This window comes from Canis aureus, chromosome 8, assembly GCF_053574225.1.
Source record: "Canis aureus isolate CA01 chromosome 8, VMU_Caureus_v.1.0, whole genome shotgun sequence".
In the NCBI taxonomy this organism is placed as follows: Eukaryota; Metazoa; Chordata; class Mammalia; order Carnivora; family Canidae; genus Canis; species Canis aureus.
The window spans coordinates 15753159-15772869 of record NC_135618.1 but is presented as its reverse complement, the minus strand read 5'-3'; positions in this window follow the sequence as shown (position 1 = coordinate 15772869).

Below are 19711 nucleotides of genomic sequence, written 5' to 3'. Positions count from 1 at the left end.
CAGAATACAGGAATACTAGAGATTGTTCCAAACTATCTGGGTTATATTCAATTTAAATTGAAATACCCCAGATACTCACTTGAAGTGTAAATTAATGTTTAAATTCATGATTGTACCTTTAATGATTGAATTGTCTGATTTAGCTCTTCCCAAGGGTAATAGATTTCTTTGTATTTAGTTTCCCTTAGGCAATAAACATTCACTAATCTTTTTTCTTAAAAAAATTCAACTTTGTTGAAGCATAATTTAAATCCAATAAAATGTGCCCATTTAAAATACAAATATGCACACCCATCACTCCAGTTAAAATACAGAATATTTTCATCACTCCAAATGGTTCTCTGTAGTCAATTCTCCTCCTTCCCTCCCTTGCAAAGTTGACCCTAGGTAACTACTAGTCTGCTTTCTGTCCCTATATATTAGTGTTGCCTAATTCTGGAATATATAAATGGAATCAAACAGTATATATTTATTGATATCTGACTTTTGACTAAACATAATTTTTTCAAGATTTACACATATTCACACATGTAAGAGTTGATACATCTCTTTGTATCACTGAATAACATTCCACTGTAGAAATGTACCACAATCTATCCATTCACCTGTTGACAGACATTTGGATTGTTTCCAGTTTCTCATACTATGAATAAAGCTACTATGAATATGAATGTACAAATCTTTACGGGTGTGGACATATTTTCTTTCTTTCTTTCTTTCCTTCTTTCTTTCTTTCTTTCTTTCTTTCTTTCTTTCTTTCTTTCTTTCTTTCTTTCTTTCTTTCTTTCTTTCTTTCTTTCTTTCTTTCTTTTAAAGATTTATTTATTTTAGAGAAGTGGGGATGGCCAGAGAAAGAGAGAGGGAGAAACTTAGCAGACTTTGCACTGAGCACGGAGACTGTGCTGCTGCTGTGGGGCTCAATCTCATGATCCTGAGTGAGATCAGGACCTGAGCCAAAACCATGAGTTGGAGGCTTAACTGACTGTACCACCCAGATGCCCCCACTTTTTCTTTCTTTTCTTTAATAACCTAAGAGTGGAATTGTAGGGCTATGTGGTGAGCGCCTGTTTAATTATAACAAGCTGCCAAACTGTTTTCCAAAGTGGCTGCACCGTTTACATTCCCAGTACCAATTGTATGAGAATTCCAGATGCTCCACATCTTCTCCAACATTTAGTATGATCAATCTTTCTAATTTTATTATCTGGGTCTTCATTTCTAGAATGTAAACTTCAAGAGAGCTAGTACCTACCTTGTCTTGTCATTTCTATCTCTTTGGTACTCAATAAATTGTTGGTGCTGAGGCCACAGACATGTGTAGGTATTCAATAAATATCTGATGAATGAATAATCAATTAATGAAAAACAACAGGCACTAAGTTGCTGAACCTATTCCTGGAACTGCAAGTTATCCAGTGTAAAGGCTGTGGGCTGAGCGCTCTGTACATTGGCACAGCTTTCATTTAGCACCTCTTCTGTATCTAACAGTAAGAAGACTCTACTTACTTTATCTCACTGAACCCCTATGACAACCTTGTGAGAGCAGTACTATTATTATCCTCATTTATGGGTGAGGACACTGAGGCTCAGAGAGATTAAGGACAAACACCACTCAGTGACAAAACCCAGATAGTTAGATCCCCAGGCCATCAAAGGCACTTGGAAGGTGTTTGAACTCTATCCTGTGGTCAATGAAAGGACATTGGAATTTGCTGGTAAGAGCTGATTTGTGCTTTAGGAGGATCACTGTGAGGCTGTACTGAGAAAAGAAGGGAAGAGGACAAAAGGGAAGTCAGTGAGGAGGCTGTTAAATACGGCTGACAAGAGCCATGGCAGTTATTCCAAGGACAGCAAGAGGGATCAGACTTGAAGGATTTCCTAGGAGGCAGATAAAATTCAGCAACCAACTGGTTGTGGGTGTAAAGGAGGGAGACACTAAGCATGACTCAGGGTATGGATGTGTTATTCAGATGTCTGTTATCTTGAATCTTGCATATACTCCCAATCCCAGTGTTTGTCATAGGGTTCTTAAAGCCATGTTACTCATGCCTCAGTTCTGTGAGCTGAGAAGGCCTAAGAGTCAGCACATGAAGTGTTGAGCTGTTGCTAGTTACCAAGGTCATGCTACATCATGGATAGGAAGCAGTAACATAGAAATAAATCGGGGACAAAGAGCTTCCTTCCATTTTAGTTCTGCTGTGTAGACTTAGTCATGTTTTTACCGGTGTTGCAGAAGTAGCATTTCAAATCTTATTCCTCTCCTGTGAAATCTAAACCAAGGCAGAGGTTAGGTTTGGAGTGTGTGTGTATGTGTCTTGTTTTATTTTCAAAGAGTTTTGTTGGTTGATTTTTTTTTTTTTTTAAGCTGCACTAGATGTTCCAGTAGTTCAATGTTTCTTAGGGACTATTCTACACAGCCCATATTTCATACAGTCAGACCTCTGAGAAAGAACTGAGCCCTTTCAGGGTATGTGTTGTGGTATGCTCAACGATGTACTTCTGGCAGCTACATGATAGGAGTCAGAGCTCAACTCCTCACAGCTGTGACCCCCCTTTCACTCCACATAAAGCAACAGCGCCTTGTTGCCCCGAAGGTGTTCTTGAAAGATACTTCTGAGGCTCTGCTCAGCCTCAGAGACGTTCCTGATTCTTAAACATGAACCAAGGCTGGCTCCTACCAGCAAACTGAACTACCCTATGGCAGACAGCTCACAATGCAAATGCGGGGCAAGTAGACCTTGAAATTGAACTCTTTGCTCTTTAAGTTGTTTTCATTGTCTGTAGCCAGTTAGGTAGTTGAAGGGAAATGCTACCCAACAAATAATGGTTTACAAAGGAAACCTCCCAGTTCAATGAAAGAGTGTGTCTTCCTTATTATGGGAGATGCCGTGTCATAAGTAGGTGTTTTGTGCTCAGTTGAATGAAAAAAAAATAGATCAGTCTTAAAAACTGTTAATGATAGAACACATGGCATAAATTACACCGTAAACTCCAAACAACTCTGAAATTATAAACATTGCTTAGTCAAGGCTTTTCTTTTAACGATGCCCTGATGTCGCTGGCATAGCCCAGTGATTTCAGTCAGGGTTATTTTACTTGAAAGGAGGAATTTCTTTTCCAAAAAAAGTCTCTCTAAGAAAAGCTGTCTTCCTGGCCAACTTAATGAAACATCTTGCTCCAATGGCCTGTGTCATGTCTTCCCTGGGGCCAGGGCCAGGCAATATGAGCTAGAGAAGGTTTGAGAGAAGAGTCATGTGATGAGGAGAAGCTGCAGGCTTGGTCCTGACATGGGCAGGAGGCTGACTCAAGTTGGCAGGAATTGTGACTAAATAGAGACTGTCAGGATTCCAAGCCAATATCCTTGAGACCTGGTGCAGAGTAAGCATTTCATTCGGAAGGTCTTCCTTCACTTGCCTATCAGAATAGCTCTCTAGGGGTGGGCAAGCAGAGTGTCTTCTAACGGGTAAGAATAATATTTACATCATTTACAATTGTTTTAAAGCACTTATTATAGCACTTTTTTTGGCCAAATGATGTATGTATATTACCTTATTTAACTTTAACAACTCTTGAGAAAGGCAGTATTCTTATGCGTTCATTGTAGATGCTAACTGGGGCTCAGAGAGGTTAAACTTTGCCCAAGGTCATATAGCAAGTAATGGAAGCCAGGATTCTAACCAAGGTCAGTCTGACTGCAAAACCCATACAATCAACTATTAACAGCTATGTTCTATTTCCTCCATGAGGGTTAATTAAGAAAACACGTGTTTCATCAAGTGTTTTGGAAGCAGCAAATGCTATAGACGTGCTAGTGAAAGACTATAGAGTCAGAAGAGCAGACCCATTCCACCTCTTAATAGCTCTGAGTGTAAGTTTTGTCTGTAAGATATTTGCATACCGGTTTACCCTCAATACCAGTTTACTGGAGAACCAAAGACCAACGACCAGCTCACCTTTGGTCATTACAATGTGAGAGCCTTTTTTGTTCAGTGCTAATCTGTAACAGGTGTTCCACTTTCCCTGATTTAGCTCCATCTCCCTTCATCTTTGTCTTTTCTTGCATGCTGACCCCAGATTACACTTTAACTCCAGGCTTGTCAACCTATAAATATGCAACTGGTTAGCAGGGGAAAGGTGAGAGAGTATGAATAGTTTGATCTAGCACATCCTCACTGTTGGAACAGGGATATGTGCCTGCCCTCTATGGAAAGGTAGCACCGTATCTATAAAAAAACAAGCTCTGTGACATGAAAAAGAAAATTTAAGTGAACAGGAATATTATTTTTCTAACTCTAAGACATTTCTTCTAGCCAGAAATGTAAGATTAGGCAATCATCGATCTAGCCAGCGCACCTCTACAATTAGATCCCTGCCACATGGGGATGCTTTAGTGACAGTGTGCCATGAGTCTCTGAGTTCATTCGTATGGCAAACCTTATGTCCTACTCATTTATTCAGTGAATGTTCATTGAGCCTCTCCTCTGTGCCCGGTGCTGTGCTGTTTAGATGACAAACAGTCCCAGCCTCAGAAAGGGTCACAACAGGGATGCCTGGGTGGCTCAGTGGTTGAGCATCTGCCTTTGGCTCAGGGCGTGATCCCAGGATCTGGGATGGAGTCACCCATCAGGCTCCATGTGAGGAGCCTGCTTCTCCCTCTGCCTATGTCTCTGGCTCTTTCTCGTCTCTCATGAATAAATAAATAAATCTTAAAAAAAAAAAAAAAGGGTCACAACGAAGTGGGGAATTACAGTATAAACAAAAAAAGTCATAATATAATATGGAATATGCTATGAGAAAATTGTGGGGAAAAATGCTAAGGCTATGCAGGAAAAGAACCCTGTAACTGCTTCTAATTCAGGGAAATGAGGGTAGAGTCTGTAGCTCCTCTCTCTACTTGCCCAACAGCAAGCCTCAGAGACGCAGGGGTGGGGGCAGACAGCTTTGGCTCCTAATTTCTGACTCATTTCTCAACAGCAGACTGGGGCATATTGAAAGACCTGAGAAATAAGTGTTTAAGTAAAATCCAGCATTTTCACCCCTTTGAATTTTATTGAACAGTAAGTTGGTGGTCACAGAGCCCATCCAGGGGTGGTAGCATTTCACCTTGTAAGGGTACCAAATACAGCAGTGAGCAAATTCAGAAGCTTTATTTCCACATGGCTGCTTATTCACATAACTAATTAGAGGGGATTTATTTTCGGCAGAATTATTTGTGGAGCATCTGGGTGGCTCAGTCAGTTAACCATCCGACTCTTGACCTCAACTCAGGTCTTGATCTCAGGGTCATGAGTTCAAGCCCTATTCAAACCCTCCACACTGGGCATGGAGCCAACTTAAAAAAAAAAAGTGAGAGGTATTGACATGTCATGAATGTGGCTCATGCTTCTGAGTCAGTTGCATCCCTTGATAGTCAGGGGAGAAGCTGAGCGAGGTGCTTTTCAGTCCTCTCACATATAACAAAATAGAAGCCACTTAAGAGGTTGAAATGTGGCAGGGAAAGGAAAAGCATTTTTCAAACTTTAAAATGTTATGCAAACAATATTTAATATCTCCTTTTAGCTACTTATCACTACTTATGTTCCCAAGAGGCTTTTGTACACAACATCGCACTAAGGAGACCGATGGTGGATAGATTGATCTTTACAAGATATTTTTGGAAAAATACGACATCAGATGCTCTGAAACATGAACTCTTCTTCTGTCCAGATCACATTTTCAACAGCTTCCAGAATAGCAGTTCCAGTAGTCAATCTGTGCTATGTAGAATGATGATCTTTGAAAAAAAAGATGCTGCTGATCATCACCAAAAAATATTGGACTTGTCACCTTTTTTCTTTTTCTACTTAAAACTTGAAAACATTGAGAAAAAACAAAAAGCCTTTTTGGAGAAGATTTTTTCCCCTTTTGAATATGAGAATTGTGGCCCAAAGTTCAATCCAAACCAAATTTCAAATGTGGAATTATAACCCCTACCTCTGAATGGAAACCATGGAGCCCCTTCGCCAGACAGAATGGCAATTGGCAGTTCTACCTTGGTCTCCTAGGACACATGCAGCAGGATACCAACCAAGAAAAAGAACAAGGAAGGAACAGAAGGGGAAATGCTAAAACCATCTGTCCAGAGTGGGGTTTTTTATGCTGTTGGCACAACAGTGTCCCTCTTGTTATCTTAACTAGAGTCTAGTCTTCCTCCTATGACTACATTGAGAAGAAAAAGCAGTAAACCTCTCCTGCACTATTGATTTCGGAGAGTTAGTGTTTTTCACTGGAGGGAATATCAGAATGGGGGTCAGAAGACCGGGTTCTAGCCTGGCTTCACCATTAATACACTGAACCCTTTATAGCAGGTCAATTGCCCTCCTATAACCTGGGGCATCATCTGTAAATGTGGGTTAACAGTCATACCTACTTTAGAGGTCATGGCGAGGAAAACATACTGCAGTGTATACAGTACCACTTTAGACTTTCTACACTAGATGGAGGGAGCCAAGGCTAGTCCCTCTGCATACTCAGACTCTGGGGTCTCATGGGGAGTGAACACAGTTGTCTTGGAGCCCACATTATGACCCATCCTCTCTATTCCTCTTTCTCTGAGCCATGTCCGAAGTAGGGGAGAATTATCTTGCACTGTCGGCACTAGCATCATTCTTCTCCTGTGGCCTGTGCCCTTCAGATGGGCCAGACAATGCCAGCAAGATGAGCCTGTCACTGTCTCGGTCTTGTCCATCCTAGTCCAGGAGCTGTGATGCTGGGGCCATGGCCCTGTGCCTGCAGGCTGAATGCCCTTTGCCACTGCCAACCTGTGGTCTTACTTAGGGACCAACTCCTATTACTCTGGTCCACAGCCCCAGGGGTTATTTTTATTTTCTAACAGCAGTGGAGCTTGTTCATTTTGAACTTCCCATTTCTCTGCAACAGGGAAATTGGTTTTAAACAAGTAGACAAATACGTGGGTTCAAAAGTTGGTTATAATGAGTTTTAAGTAAAAACAGAGTGGTAAGAGATAAACGGGAAATCATCTGATAAAGAATTATCTGACAAGGCAAAATTTTAAAAATTTAAATTTAATAAATAGAAGATAATTAGAGCAAAATTTAATAAGTACTTCTTCTGACTATGGAAGATAAAAGTCTCTGGTTGCAATTGTGTTACAGCAATAGCATGTTGATTTATTGGTTTATTGTCCCATATAGTGGCCATCAATATGTTCTTTTATGGGGCATGGTTCACCACATGGTGATCTTAGCTGCCGATATACTTTAGCAACAACTGTGCAGTAAAATGGATTAGATTTCTTATTATACCATCCTCTGGTCATGGCTTCTTTCTTCTTACCTTTCTTCCAGAATACATTTATGCATAACATATGTGTGTAGTCTTCAAAACAACCTAACCTATAACCAGTGCAGGCATAGGTACAAATAGAAACTGCCCTAGTATTTACTTGTGGATTATTTTCTACATTTTTTCCATTTCTAAATCCTCCCAATAGACCAATTTTCTCTGTTACCAGAGAATATATTTCTCTTTAAGTTTGTAAAAGGAGCTACATAAAATTCTCCAGACACATGTTTAAAATGTGTGGTCAAACTGGCATCTGTACTTGGAAATGGCCAGTGGTGGAGAATTCTTAAGTTTGTCTGATGATACCTCAAAGAGATTTTTTTTTTAAATGGAACATTAGGCCCTCAATTATGAATTGTTCCCACATTTTAGATCTACCCAGTGGACCTTTCAACTTGATGCTGTTTTTTGTTATTAATGAAAAAAACCTATTCAGTTATGAAGCATGGTTCTTAGTATTTTGACTTTAGAGAAAGTCAAAATTTAATTTAGAAAGTTAACCTGTGGAATAAACTATGTCTCATGTGAAACCATTTAGAGACAAACGCATTTTTATAATATGCACTATGTGATCAATTTATATTTTTCCAAAGAGTTGCCAGATTCAATGGACTCAAAAGGCCTACTGTTAATGCAAAATTTAAGCTATGGAAAACTTGCTTTTCCAAGCACTAGGAATTTCCCTTCATAGCCTGGAGTCCTCTGCTTTGTTGATCCAAGATGTCAAGCACTGCAACAGTTACCTGATGCATGAGAAGATTAAACACTGCTGAAACACAGCTGAAGATTAAAAACCACTAAAGCACAGTAATTGATGGGAAAGTGAATGACCGAGGTAGGAAGGAGGAAAATAAACTCACGTGTCTATAAAGATATTAAAGGAAGAAATGGTGGGAAATTGGGTAGCTTTACTTCATGTATCAGACAGAGCCAAAATTAATTCACTTAGAAGTCTGCAGACAGATACTAAGGTGCAGTAAGAGCCTGGGCCTTGTCTCCAACAAATGATGGGTTCAAATCTTTGCCCTTCAGATAACTAGCTCAGTGGCCCTGGATTTTTGTTTATTTTCTCTGGAGCTGTTTCCTAATATGTAAAATGGGAAAATAATTTTGACCTTAGAGGGTAATTATGATAGTTAAATATAAACATCTTCATAAAACTCTTAATATCTGACACTTACTTAGTGTTCAATAAATAGAAAGAAATTCAGAAAATGTCAGTATTATGATAGCTAGGAACTATAGAACAATTTACCCTTTACTCTTTTTTTAATTTATTTTTTATTTTTTTTACTCTTTTTTTAAACAGTGTTGAGACATTATTTACATGCCATAAAATTCACCCATGTTAAAGTATATAAGTGAACAATTTTTTGGTAAATCTATAGAGTTGTGCAACCATCACTGCAATCCAAACCCAGTTTTAGAACATTTACATCACCACAAAAAAATTGCCTCCTGTCTGTTTGAAGATCTCTGCCCAACTAACCACTGATCTGCTTCCTATCCGTATATTTGCCTTTGATGAACATTTTATGTAAATGCAACCATAAAATATGTTGTCATTTGCATCTGGTTCTTTCATTTAGCATAATATTTTTGAGATTCATTCATGTTGTAGCATATATCAGTTCCTCATTTCTTGTTATTGCTAAAAAGAATTCTATTATATGGATATATCCTGTTTTGTGCATTCGTTCACCAATTGGTAGGTTGTTTTCAGTCAGTTTGGACTGTTTCTAGTTTTTGGGGTGTTACGATAATGCTTCTTTATACATTCATATATATGTCTTTGTATGGACATACAGTATCATTTCTCATGGGTAAATTCTTAGAAGTGGAATTTTTGGGTTGTATGATAAGTTCTGTTTTTTCTACCTCCTCACCAATGCTTGGAATTGTCTTGTCTTTTTGATCATAGTCATTCTAGTAGGTATGTAGTAGTATCTCATTTTTGGTTTTAAACTGCATTTCTTTAATGAGTAATGATGTAGAACATCTTTTCACGTATTAGCAGTCTATGTGTCTTTGTTGGTAAAATTACCTTTTAATTCTTTTGCCCATTTCTTTGCCCATTTCATTGTTTGTATTATTGAGTTGCAAGAATTCTTTATATATGCTGAATACACATTCTTTATCAGATGTGTTATTTATAAATATTTTCTCTCAGGTTCTAGCTTATCTTTCGCTCTTAAAAAGACACCAATAAGAAAATGAAAAGTTTTAAATTTTGAAATGAAAATTTAAAAATTTCCCAACTTTATCACTTTTTTTGCCAAACTTTATCACTATTTAATGGATTTAATGGATTATGCATTTGGTATCATATCTAAGAACTCTTTCTAATCCAAGGCCACAAAGATTTTCTCCTATTATTTTTTTTCCCAGAAATTTTTTTATTACTAGCTCTTAAATTTATTCTGTGATCTATCTGAAGTTAATTTTTAAGTAACGTGTGAAGACAGGATCTAAGTTCATATTTTTTGCATGTGACCATCCAATTTTTTTCCCAAACTATTTGTTAAAAAGATTGTCCTTTCCCCCATTGAATTACCATGGCACCTTTGCTGAAAAATCAAATGACCATACATGTAAGGTCATTTTCTTTAATTTCTCTCAACATTGTTTAGTAGTTTTCAGTGTACAAGTCCATCATTCATTTTGTTAAATTTAATTCTAAGTGCTTTATTCTTTTCGATGCTGTTGTGAATATAAGTGTTCTCTTACTTTTATTTTAGATTGTTGATAGTATAGAAATACAACTAATTGTTGTATATTGATCTTGCATTATGTACTCTTGCTAACCTATTTATTCTAATAGGTTTTTAATTGATTGCTTGGTATTTTCTACATATAGGATCATGTTTTCTGCAAATAAGGACAGTACTCTGTCTTCTTCAACATAGAAACTTAATTTTTTTCTCCTTTATTTCACCCACAAGAACATCCAGTACAATGTTGAGAGGAGGATGTTGAGAAGAAGTGAAAGGAGACCCTTGTGCTTCCTAGGGAGAAAGTATTTTGTCTTTCAACATTAAATATGATGTTAGCTGTGAATTTTTTGCAGATGCCCTTTATCAGGCTGCAGATATGTCCTCATAGTCTTAGTCTCTTAAGAGTTTTTATTATGAAAGTGTACTGGATTTTTTTTGAATGCTTTCTCTGCATCTACTAAGATTTTCATGTTTTTTCCCTTTATTCTATCAATCTGATGCATTACATTAATTGATATGTTAAGCCAACCTTGTATTGCTGACCTTAGTACTATGTGGTTATGGTGTATAATCCTTTTCATGTGTTGCTTATTCCATTTGATACATATAGCATCTATGTTTATGTGGAATTGTTGTTCTCATTTCTTCAGCCATCTCTTTCTGACTTTGGTATTAAGGTAATACTGGTCTCCTAAAATGAATTGGGAAGTATTCTCCTCTCCATTTTCTGAGAGTTTATGAATAATTTGTATTATATTTTCTTTAAATATTTGATACAATTCATCAATGAAGCCACAGAGATCAGGGATTTTCTTTGTGGGGGTATTATTAATAGTAATTTGTAGCTTTCTAGGAATTTGTCTACTTCATCTAAATTGTCTAATTTGTTGGCACAAAGTGATTATTTTTAATTTCTGTAGTTAGTAGTGATGTCCCCTCTTTCCTCTTTGATTTTGTTAATTTCTGTCTTCTCTTTCTTTTACTTGTTCAATCCAGCTAAAAATTTGTAAATTTTATTGATCTTTCCAAAGAGTCAACTGCTGGTTTCATTGATTGTCTTATTTTCTATTTCATTCATTTGTACTTAAATCCCTCAGAAACCAACACAATATTCCAAAGTCTCACCTTTCTCTTTAGTCTTATAAATTATAATTCAGATTCATTCAGAAGATTTTTTTGAACCAAACCGAACCAAAGGGAATCCTAAAATATGGTGTTGATCTTTGAGGATATAAAGATCCCTTCAGGCTTTCTCCAAAGGGTTTTTTTTAAATCTCTGAACTTCCAAATCACTTTTCTGTCACGTACAAAGCTTTTAAGTGTTTTAAGTTATTTAACCTCTGTACTCAATCCAATTCCTCAGACATCTCCAAAACCTATTTTTCATAAATAGCCCATTCATGTCTCCCCTTACAGTTTTGTTTTGAGGAAGTCCTTTCCTTAGCAAAGAAGTGTGTAAAGAAAATAATCTGGCAAAGGTAAACATGATATATAATCTGTGAAACAAAAGATTTTTATCCTTAGCTCCTGTTTCTAGCACCACATAAATCCACTCAAAACAGAAAAAGAATAAATGAAAGTCTTCTTGTCCTTCAGTTTACAAACTTCTGAAGGAAGCCAATATTTTGCTCTTTTTCTGCTGTTTCAAAGGTCTGTTGAGAGCTGCTAATAAAGTCAGTTTCCATCAAGGGCTTCTGCTTAAGGTTGGAGAAGGTAGAAAGGGACTGGTATTTTTCAAAGCATAATAATTTGACAAGTGGTACCAGAAATGTGGTAAGATAAATAGGGTGATTACATGTCTGCAGGTTATGAGCATAGTTTTTTTAGGAAGCTCTCCAAATGGTCAAGTTTTTCCAAGGAAAACAACAAAGAAAGGGAGCAAACCAAGACTACTTAGGAAAGTTTCAAAATAATAGACCTAGACTGCCCCCTGGAAAAATGGCCTCTTGTAAACTGAAAATTTTTAGTCAAGTCAGTTAAATGCTGGATGACCACTTTGGCTAGTTCCTCCTCCTTTCTTTAGCTTCACAAATAATTTTTTAATGATCTTGATATATTTTACAATTTGATCAATGATGCAGAAATAATTGTCAAACCCTACCTTCCCCCATACTATCCTATGATGGTTATGAAAGATCCATGTTGAGAAACCGAGTGTGGCAGATCACAAGGAGCAATTTGTAGACCTGAAGGAGACCAGGTAATACTGAATTACTAGAATACTAGAATTAATGTATGAGTCCATAAGTGCCTGGGAGTTTGCTGTGCTGTCCTCCATGGTCCACCAGGGTTTCTACTCAGCTTCCTGCTTAACATTACACGTCTTACCTACCTACTTCACTCCTTCCAGCCTCTCTTCCCCTAGAAGTTGGCTCAAGCTTATGGCTTCAACCTGGGCACACTGCTTTATATCCTTCAAGCCTCATGTGAAGATGAGTCCCGCCTCAGAGAGCCCTGCAATATCATTACCAGACTAAATCAGGTAGGAGGCGAACCTCCTTATGATCTGGACTGCAAGTGTCCTACCTCTTTGCCCTAACTATCTGAGGTTATTCCCATCTCCCTAGAAGCCCATAATGTAGCATGGAACTCCTTGCTGAGGCCACACACAATACGACTACATCCAGGGAGAGTGCTGAGAAGCTGTAAAGCAAAGGTCTGCTGACTCTGTCATTCTGTGCTGGGCTTTGGGAAAGTCAGTGGGCTCAGCAGTCCTTGTTTTTTTCCCTTCAGGTTTTAGGGGCAAATCCGAGAAGCCCTTCAGGATGTAATAGAAAACACAATTTTAGTGGAGAGGCAGTTATCTTCTTCTTTGCCTAGTCAGCCCATAGAATAGAAAGCCAATTCAACATCTAGTATTCTACTGTGCAATATTAGGTTTCAATAGTAGTTACACATGTGTAACCAAGCTAGGCACTGGCCCAGCAAATGAATCCCAGAATATAATCAGGGAAGTAGGATTTGCTCGGAGTAGAAGCTGGAAGGAATTAATGACAACTCATGGTAAAGGGGGTAATGCCAAGAAGAATGGAATATAGTGTAGTAAAGGGCATCAGGCACCAGGATGCCTACCTCCCTGCTGCTCTTCAACCCTGCCCTACCCAGTGCTTTACTGCAGAAGCCTGGCATGTGATGGAGCCCCTCAGTAGCTTTCAGAATCAAATTCTTTCATGGCTACAGTCTGAATTGAAATGTCCATGACAGCGATCAAAGAAGGCGAGCACTTAAGAAAAATTTGTGGTGAATTTTCCAAAGAGGAATTTGAGTGTCTGCCTGTCTGCTAATGAATCTGTCTGCTTCTTTCTTGAGTATTAACCAAGTGAACATCTGCATGACAGAAGACTGAATAAGATGCTCAGTGGAAGCCCTCAAGGGAATGCCGATAATTGAAAGTGTTTTTGCCCTTTTAAAAAAATGTCTAGGTTAACAAAGGGTTCGTTTGGTGGTAGTAAAAGATTCCGTGATATAGCCAACAGCTCTCTTCCATCAGAGATAATTTACTTTCTTGGTATGGGATTCCAAAAGCCATTTTTTTCTAGTTTCTGTTGCAGTATTACAAATATGGCATGTCCTGCCTGCCATAGAGGCTGTCCCTCTGCTCATTCCCCATGAGCTATTGTGTATTTCATCAGTATTTACGTTCACATGCAGGTGTGTGAGACAGGTATATTGCCTCTCAGAGTTTATCACTTTAAACTACTTATGAAGGGTCTCGCTTGGAATTAAGCAAATAACAAATTCTACCCATTTCACAAAGCACACACTAAGCAAATGCATGGCCTAGATTTTCATTATAGAGAAGACAGAGATGGGCAGTTCTGTGTCACTGTAGAACCATTTAATTTTAGAAATTGAGAGAGACCCAGTAGGTCATTGTCATCCAGCCCTCGCCTTGGCAACCCATTCTCCCTGGGCAGAAGACCTCCAGTTTACGTTCATAGGGAAAATGTGCTTGGTAGGACTTGGGGTGTTTCAAGTCAGCTATGCTTGTTTTAAAGAAGGAAAATGAGGCTTCTCTCCTTCCCTTCATTGGGAGACTACCAAAATGCACTTTTCCATCCTAATGACGAAGGTGCTGTCTCTCCCTCCACTATCTGCCTGCTATGTTCAGGGTATTTAGTTCTTACCTGAAACTTACGTTATCTGGTCTTGATTATAGGATTTACAAGTGCATATAGGTCCTCCTAATTTGAAAATATCAGTACATTAACTCTGGCTGTGTTGGTGCCCCTTCCCCCCCTTCATTTGGTCAGCAGGTCCATGGAAAGTTCTTTAATTTTTTACTCATTGAACAGATAACATTTTTTCCCAGATACTTCTGAAGGAGTAGGCCTTTAGGATACCTCATAATAGTTACCCACTATCTAACTGTGACCTCAAATAAACCTTGTAAACAATCTGGGTCCTTATCTACAACATGATGATGCATTTGGATTCTTTTAGCACTTCTCAAGCCTCTGATAACAGAGGAAATTGAGTACCTACTCCCTTAGCTTGAGATAACCTGCTACAAGCCTGAATTTTCTTTTAAATCTCATGTTTTGTTATTAAAATATAGGTAAAGATGTACTATATTTTGCAAAAATAACTTTTTACCAATTTTTAAGTCAAATTAAAACTCAAGAAAGCTTCATGATACTTATTTAATGGCTTTACGCACCCCTGGTGTTGATAGATGTTCTTCAGATTAAGATGCACAAGTCATCACCCTATGATCTTCTACTTTATGTAGCTATTTCTGGTAATCCAGCCAACATAAAATACCTACTATATGCAAGGCATTTGGTCAGACTCTAGTCTCGAACTAAGGCACCACCACTACCCTGAGGCTGATTACTGGCTGTGTTCAAGACATAACCATCACATAGACTAGTGTGTCAGTAACTGTTTATTGATGACCTGGCTCCATGGGTCCAGCTCATAGCAGGATTTTCACATCAAGGCCTTGGACCCTCAGGAGCAAGTGGCATTTCCCTAGTCTCCACAGGAAAGGAGGGCTGGGGATGGGAGTTTGAACTTTGTTTCATTAAAATCACTTGGTCTTGTCTGTTTTATATAGTAGGTTTTTACTTAAAGCTTTGTGTTTTTTGTAGATGTCCTTTATCCAATCAAGAAGTTTCCTCTCCCCCTAGGCTTCTGAGAATTTTGGCCAATAATTGATATTGGATTTTGTCTAAAATGCTTTTTCTGCATTTTATTATCATATAATTATCCTATAATTTTTACTTTGTTAAAATGGTTATTTACATTGATTTTTTAAAAATGTTAGACCATCTTTATATTCCAGGGACATATGTATCATTCTCTTTGTGTATTACTGCATTCAGTTTGCTAAGTTTTGTTGTTGTTTGTGTAGTTTTTTTATAACATCCTTGTCTCCTTTTTGTATCAGTGTGTGACTGACTTCATATAACATATTGGCATGTATTCTTTCCTTTTCAATTTTCTGGAAGAGTGTGTACACAATTGGTATTATTTCTTCCATAAATATTTACCAGGGTCACTATCTGGGCTTGGGGTTTATTGTATGAAATGATTTTTAACTATGAAATCAACATATTTAATAAGTATAGGGCCAACCAAGTTATCTATTTCTCCTTGAGTAAGCTTTGGTAGTTTGTTCCATTTCATGTAAGTCAGCAAATTTATTGACATGAACTTTTCATAACATTCCCTTATTGTAGTGTTAATATCTGAAGAATCTGTAATGATGTTGGTTCTCTACTCCTTGATGTTGGTAATTGGTATCTTCTCTATTTTTTCCCGATCAGCCTAGCTAGCAGCTTATACATTTTATTGCTCTCAAAGAACCAGTACTTGGTTTAATTGATTTTTCTCTATTGCTTGCTGTTTTCTATTTTAATGATTTGGGCATTGATCTTTATTATTTTCATTCTTCTGCAATTACCTTGGGCTTAATTTGCCCTTCTTTTTCTAGTTTACTTAGGTAGAAGCTGAGGTCATTGATTTGAGACTTTTTCTTTTCTAATATAGGCATTTAATACTATGAATTTCCCCCTTGGTACTACTTTAACAGCATCCTACAAATTTTGATGTTATGTTTCAGTTTTAGTTCAAAACAGTTTTTATTTCTTTTTTGAGTTATTCTTTGACCACTCAGTTATTTCTAAGTGTTTTATTTCATTCCCAAATATTTGGGGATCTTCCAGATATCTTTCTGTTATTGATTTCTTTACACACAAGCACTGATCAGTATTTAACTGAATACTCAAGGAAACCCCTTTGCAGATTTCCTCTGTGTAGCCATCTCCCCTCTAGTATTCTGGCCTATCAACTTACTGCCTTTCTCTCCCCAGGCTTTAAGTTACATCTCCTTAACTCAGGATATCCTTTGGGTGCCTCCTGGTTTCCCCCTTCTGTACCACACCCAGGAAATTCTCTCAAAGTATAAAGCTGGGATAATCACAGGGCTCACCTTATTTTTGTCCATCTTTCAGAGACCACTATACTTCATTGCCTGATGCCTAGTGTCTTGAAAACTGTTATTTTATACATTCTGTCTGTTTTCTGGCTGTTTCAGGCAGGAGAGCAAGTCTAGTTCCTATGACTTCATCTTGCCTTGAAGTAGAAGTCTGGATTGTGTTTTTTAACATTTATCTTCATCCTTGCTGCATCTAGTACAGTACTGTTTGCAAGAAGTAAAACTCCATGTGTACAAATGAAGTACAGAAGTCTTAGGTTCTGGGCCCCTGTGTTTGGAATAATAGATTATGTGCCCTTGAGCAATCACTTGCCATCTCTGAATATAATCATCTACCCTGTCCAGTCTAATAATAGTAAGAGTTTTCACTTAATGAGCATATGACAGGCACTGTGCTAACAGCTTTACATAATTATCTCATATAATATTTATAAGACAATTTAGCAAAGATTATCTAATTTAATCCTCACAGATTCCTATCACTTAAACTCTATTAACCCACATTTCGTGATGAGAATACTGATCCTTTAGCCAAGTTGGGTATCTTGCCTTAAGTAACTCATCTGGTAAGTTCAAGTGATGTAGTTTTGAAATAGGTGAGGTTTAAGTGGGATGAGGTCCAGAGCCAATGGCCAAGAATGAATTCTTGAGATATCTTTGGTGTAAAATGGTGCTTTTATTAAAGCATAGGGACAGGACCTCCAGGGCAGGAAGAGGTACTATCCCAGGCTTGTGAGGAGTGACGACAGTGTATTTTCAAATTGGTCACCGTATGCTTGGCTAAAGCCTCTACATGTAATTTTACATTAATAAAGGTAGTTCCTAGGACAGATATGACTAACCATCAAGAAGCCCTCTTTGTTTGGGTCCAGCCTTAACAATATCCTAATTACAAGATTACAAGGAATCACTGGCAAGTGGAAGAGTTGTCTCAAGAGATAAGGGCATCCTCAAGTGTTATCATCTAATCCAATCATAGGGAAAGTGACGTCACCCATTATCTCCACAATTCCATAGTTAGCCTCATAGAATGGGGTAGGCTCTGGCTTTTAGGGAAAGCCACACAGAATTGGTTAAAATGCTAGGTGGCTTATACAATTGTTGGGGAATTAATTCTTTTTTTTTTTTTAGCTGTTTAAATAATCATATGCCCATGGGGTCCTGTTATTATCCCCAAAGAATAAGAAACAAGAAGATTGTCTATACATGAGCTATTGTGGCAAATTCTCTAAGGTTTACCTCAAGTTGTAGCTTAGGTAAACAACAAACATTTAAAGACAATCAGAACTAGAATTTAACATCCACAAAGGTGAGTTATTGAAACATAGTTTTTCTCTTTAAAATAACCCTAATTTCCAGAGATAGTCAAATCAAGACAAATTTGTTTACAAAACAATTCCAATTTGAACATATTTGGCCTAATTATTTATATAAGCAAGAGTAATGATTGATGATATAGATCTTTTAGAACCTATGTTGCTAGAACTTTTTATAAGAATCTCTATGTTGAACTTTTCATAGCCTCTCCAGATCAGAAGCCAAGCCAAGTACTTGCTATCAGACATGCTGGCAATACCTGTTCATGAGGTATTTGAGCAGATTCCTCTTCACGAGGTCACCGAAGTATCCTGAGGTTCCTGCATTTGCCAGGAAGTAACATTCTTTATTCACCTGGTGAGGGTGCTGGGAACTCTGTAAGCAAGGTATCAGGCCAACATTTCTAAGTGGCTTTATGGCTCCAGGTTTCATAAAATCAACTAAGGTTGACTTAAAGCTGTTTGGTCATATCTGAGTCTATGCATGTCTCTCAAATATGACATTCCATTCAAAATCTTGGTAATGTAACCAATATTTCCAGTGGTGTCCTGTTACAAGGAGAACAGATTCTTATTGAATTTATGCAAATGACTATGATTGCCATGGAAGAAAGAATACTGAGACCTTCTGAATTTCAGAGGGCTCAGATAGAAAAGTTAAACACTTTGTTTTATTATTTCTATATATCACTGATGTCTTAAGAGAAAGTTTCCCTATTCTGGAATAGTAAATATTAGAGAATTAGCAATGTTTCAACCAAGAGTTACAAAAATAAATAAATGATTATTTTTCTCAGTTTACCTAGTCCCATGTTATTATTTCTTGCTCAGTTTGGATGCAACTTTGATTAGTTCTGGAAATTCTTACCCATTACAGTTTTAGGATTTTAAAGACACCAAAAACTTGCATTTTTCCTAAAAGTCCTTCATATGAATCTTCTTGAAGATGAAACTCATTTTTCAAGAGAATAAGAACAATTATAAATGGCAAAGGACTCAAAAATGGACACAGTTAAAGATCTGAGGAGAGGTTACAACATAGCTGGCAAGGAAATCTAGTTATTTCATTATAACACGTATCATTTCAATAAGCAAAATATCAAATGATGACCTTCTATTAAAACACTAAAACTTTAGGAATTGCACATAACCTCTAGAATAGTTATAGCATTTACCCAAACAACATAACCTAAGGCTTATTTAACAGTGCTTCCAGAGTAACAACATACCAAATAAAAAGGCCTAGTGAGTTAGAGAGATTTCTCTTATAATTTAATTTTTGGAAAGTTTGTTAAAACCTCAGAAAGGTATAGCATATGTCGGGGATCCCTGGGTGGCTCAGCGGTTGAGTGCCTGCCTTCGGCCCAAGGCTTGATCCTAGAGTCCCGGAATCGGGTCCCACGTTGGGCTCCCTGCATGGAGCCTGCTTCTCCCTCTGCCTATGTCTCTGCCTCTCTCTGTGTGTCTCTCATGAATAAATAAATAAAATCTTAAAAAAAAAAAAAAGTTATAGCATATGTTTGAATAGGATTACAGATCATTACAAAACTCAAACTTTATTTAACCAAGGAAACAGTAAGACTACAAAGGTAAATATATAGGGTGATAGAGTTGCTAGCAAAACTTAGCTCCTGTAATATTGAGAAGTTTTAACCAGGTGATCAGAGAACCTGATAAAGATAAAATGTGGAAACTGGTTTCCTTGGTACACCTGGGTGGCTCAGTGGATGAGCCTCTGCCTTCTGCTCAGGGCATGATCCTGGAGTCCTGGGATCGAGTCCCACATCGGGCTCCCTGCATGGAACCTGCTTCTCCCTCTGCCTGGGTCTCTGCCTCTCTCTCTCTCTCTGTGTGTCTCTCATGAATGAATAAATAAAATCTTTAAAAAAAAAAAA